Raw genomic sequence first — 4,842 nt, 5'->3', positions numbered from 1 at the left:
CAGCACGCACAACCCGTCAACAGCTTCACGGACAGGTGTGATGAACAAGAACTCACACGCCCGCTCTATCACGTGATCCAGAATTCCCCTTTTATTCATTACCGACATAACTGCCCCGCGGGACAAAAGACAGGAGCCTCTCCCGTATCTCTTCAGCCCGCCAGGCAGTTATGTCGGTAACGAGTTGATATGAATGACATTTAAATGTTAAATGACAGATGGATTTAGTGTCAATCACAACTGTACAAAATACTAAACCCAACCCATGGGAATTAATGTCAACTATGCAGTATGAAATGTCATCTTTTAAAAACACACACACACACACACCAGACTAGATGATTTACAGCCAATCACAATGAATTTTTAAAAAAAATCCTTAGTTTAGATCAGGGATGGGCAACAACTCCAGTCCATGAGGGGCCTTATTGTTGTCACACTTTTATCTCATGAATCATTCATCTTTTAATCAGATTGTTTTCTAAACTGAAGATCGTGGTTTGGGTGATTATTAGAGTCATGTGTGTTAGCTGGGGGCCCGGTGGGGGAGGGGGAAATTACAGGGTTAATTCTCCACGGTTATAGGGTTAATTCTCCATGGTTACAGCGTTAATTCTGCGTGGTTACAGGGTTAATTCTCCATGGTTACAGGGTTAATTCTCCATGGTTACAGGGTTTATTCTCCATGGTTACAGGGTTAATTCCGCGTGGTTACAGGATTAATTCTCCATGGTTTCAGGGTTAATCCCGTGTGGTTACAGGATTAATTCTCCATGGTTACAGGGTTAATTCTCCATGGTTACAGGGTTAATTCTGCGTGGTTACAGGGTTAATTCTCCATGGTTACAGGGTTAAACCCGCGTGGTTACAGGGTTAATTCTCCATGGTTACAGGGTTAATTCCGCGTGGTTACAGGGTTAATTCTCCATGGTTACAGGGTTAATTCCGCATGGTTACAGGGTTAATTCTCCATGGTTGCAGGGTTAATCCCGCGTGGTTATGGGGTTAATTTGGCGTCTGCTGTTCTCTCCGTTGTTGATAATTTTGTGGTTGACTCTCTCGGGATGTTCTACTTTAAAGGACAATCAGTGCACGAGTCGACAGCCCACAGGTCTGACCTGTTCTGTTCTGTCGTCAACTTCACCACGTCGTTAAAATCCCAATGATAATAATATCTTTGTTATTTCACCTCTTCAGCAAAAGCACCTTGACAAACGTCAGTTTAATGGAATAAATCATCACAGGTTGTCGTTGCTATCCGGGCTGCTGGTGACGATGAGAGAATGATCCTCTAACAATGACAGGGGTGACAGGGGTTGATTACGGTTAACAGACACTCTTATCCAGAGCGACTTATGAGTTGGTGAGCGGATACATCTCGTGTTTCCAAAGGGGTCTTTATTGACATGAGAACAGGTACGGTGATCTGGGAGCTGCTCTGACAGCTGGTGCTTAAAGCTAGAGATGTGAGATATGAGTCTCCAGCTTCAGAGATTTATTAATTAGTTCCAGTCAGATGGGCTGTGTACAGGTACGGTGATCTGGGAGCTGCTCTGACAGCTGGTGCTTAAAGCTAGAGAGGGAGATGTGAGTCTCCAGCTTCAGAGATTTATTAATTAGTTCCAGTCAGATGGGCTGTGTACAGGTACGGTGATCTGGGAGCTGCTCTGACAGCTGGTGCTTAAAGCTAGAGAGGGAGATATGAGTCTCCAGCTTCAGAGATTTATTAATTAGTTCCAGTCAGATGGGCTGTGTACAGGTACGGTGATCTGGGAGCTGCTCTGACAGCTGGTGCTTAAAGCTAGAGAGGGAGATGTGAGTCTCCAGCTTCAGAGATTTTGGAAGCTGTAGTAGTTAATAATGACTAGTAGTTATTAATGACTAGTTTGTTATGTATGACTAGTAGTTAATAATGACTAGTTGTTATTAATGACTAGTTGTTATGTATGACTAGTAGTTAATAATGACTAGTTGTTATGTATGACTAGTAGTTAATAATGACTAGTTGTTATTAATGACTAGTTGTTATGTATGACTAGTAGTTAATAATGACTAGTTGTTATTAATGACTAGTTGTTATGTATGACTAGTAGTTAATAATGACTAGTTGTTATGTATGACTAGTAGTTAATAATGACTAGTTGTTATTAATGACTAGTTGTTATGTATGACTAGTAGTTAATAATGACTAGTTGTTATTAATGACTAGTTGTTATTAATGACTAGTTGTTATTAGTGACTAGTTGTTATGTATGACTAGTTGTTATTAGTGACTAGTAGTTATTAATGACTAGTTGTTATTAGTGACTAGTAGTTATTAATGACTAGTAGTTATTAATGACTAGTTGTTATGTATGACTAGTTGTTATTAGTGACTAGTAGTTATTAATGACTAGTTGTTATTAATGACTAGTTGTTATTTATGACTAGTAGTTATTTATGACTAGTAGTTATTTATGACTAGTAGTTATTTATGACACAAAGTGATTTGTAGATCAGTCAGTTGGCAGTCACCTGCAATGTCCTCCTCCCTCCCCTCCCTCCCCTCCCTCCCTCCCTCCCTCCCTCCCTCCCTCCCTCCCTCCTCCCTCCCTCCCTCCCTCCCTCCCTCCCTCCCTCCCTCCCTCCCTCCCTCCCTCCCTCCCTCCCTCCCTCCCTCTCTCTCTCTCTCCCTCCCTCCCTCCCTCCCTCACATTAAAGTCTCAGACGTTCCAAAAGGAATAGAGACGTTTCAAATATCCTTTATCACACCCTGATCTGTTTCTTTGTTGAATGTCTCCACGTCCCCCCCCTCCTCCCTCCTCCAGGTGTCACTCATCTTCCCCATGATCCCCTGGGTATTTATACCTGTGTTCTCTGTCTGTTGGCAGTTCGTCTTTTTCCCTCCCTTTTTCTCACCTTCCTGGTTGTTGACCTTGACCCCCGCCTGACCACTCTGCCTGCCCCATCTGGATTTCTGACCCCTGTCTGACCCTGAGCCTATCTGGATTTCTGACCTCTGTCTGACCCTGAACCTGCCTGCCGCCCTGTACCAGACCAAACTAAGGTCAGGGACGTGACAGTACCTCTGTTTGGGTCTTATACCTGATCCCTGATAGTCATATTATGTCTGACCCTGAGCCAAACTAAGGTCAGGATGTGACAGTACCTCTGTTTGGGTCTTACCTGATCCCTGATAGGCACATTATGTCTGTATACAGTGTCAGTGGTCACAGTCACAGTGGTCAGGTATTCTGCCACTGTGTACTCTCTGTTTAGGGACAAATAGCATTCTAGTTTGCTCTGTTTAAAAAATAAAAAAAATCTTTCCAATGTGTCAATTAATTCTCTTTTAGTTTTCTCAAGATTTGGTTGAATCTAATTGGGTTGCTGCTCTCTCTCTCTCTCTCTCTCTCTCTCGCTCTCTCTCTCTCACACACACACACACACACACACACACACACACACACACACACACACACACACACACACACACACACACACACACACACACACACACACACACACACACACACACACACACTGTGCAATGTCTTCCATTGCGGTGTGAATGAGAGGACGAGACACATTGAAGTATTCACATGAAAAAACCATTAACGTTGTCTGTTTTCAACACCAGTGTTTTTCCAGGCAGCCGGCCAGCCTACAGGGGTACTGTAGTGAGGAGTTGAGGCCTGGGGCGGTCCGGGATCTACAGAGGTACTGTAGTGAGGAGTTGAAGGCCTGGGACGGTCCGGGATCAGTGTTGGTTCTCTGTTGTTGATGCCGGTGTTTCTCAACTTCCTCCACCCCCCTCCTCTCTCTCTCTCTCCCTCCCTCTCTCCTCTCTCCACGTCTTTCTCTCAGTCATCAGAGTGAGTTCTGGCAGCCAGGTGACATGTCATTAATCAGTTGGACTGCTAGTATTAACCCGCTGCTAACTACTGCTAACCCTCCCAGCACCAAGCTAACTACTGCTATAACCCTCCCAGCACCATGCTATCTACTGCTAACCCTCCCAGCACCATGCTAACTACTGCTAACCCTCCCAGCACCATGCTAACTACTGCTAACCCTCCCAGCACCATGCTATCTACTGCTAACCCTCCAAGCACCATGCTAACTACTGCTATAACCCTCCCAGCACCATGCTATCTACTGCTATAACCCTCCCAGCACCATGCTATCTACTGCTATAACCCTCCCAGCACCATGCTAACTACTGCTATAAACCCTCCCAGCACCATGCTATCTACTGCTATAACCCTCCCAGCACCATGCTATCTACTGCTATAACCCTCCCAGCACCATGCTATCTACTGCTATAACCCTCCCAGCACCATGCTATCTACTGCTAACCCTCCCAGCACCATGCTAACTACTGCTAACCCTCCCAGCACCATGCTATCTACTGCTAACCCTCCCAGCACCCAGCTATCTACTGCTAACCCTCCCAGCACCATGCTATCTACTGCTAACCCTCCAAGCACCATGCTAACTACTGCTATAACCCTCCCAGCACCCAGCGATCTACTGCTAACCCTCCCAGCACCAAGATAACTACTGTTAACCCTCTCAGCACCATGCTATCTACTGCTAACCCTCCCAGCACCATGCTAACTACTGCTAACCCTCCCAGCCCCAATGCTAACTACTGCTAACTCTCCCAGCACCATGCTAACTACTGCTAACCCTCCCAGTCAGGATGGATGGTTAGTCACTCATTCTACCAGGAAAACTTGTCATGCAGGGAGGTGAGCCCTGGGTTACTGTAATGTGGAACACCTGACATTCCACTAAGTTAGATTATATCAGAGAGAGACAGAGACACAGAAGAGAGAGAGAGAGACAAAGAGAGAGAGA

This window comes from Oncorhynchus kisutch, unplaced genomic scaffold (genome assembly GCF_002021735.2).
Source record: "Oncorhynchus kisutch isolate 150728-3 unplaced genomic scaffold, Okis_V2 Okis06b-Okis10b_hom, whole genome shotgun sequence".
NCBI classification, from domain to species: domain Eukaryota; kingdom Metazoa; phylum Chordata; class Actinopteri; order Salmoniformes; family Salmonidae; genus Oncorhynchus; species Oncorhynchus kisutch.
The sequence above is the reverse complement of the archived record's forward strand: the minus strand, read 5'-3'. Positions refer to the sequence as shown.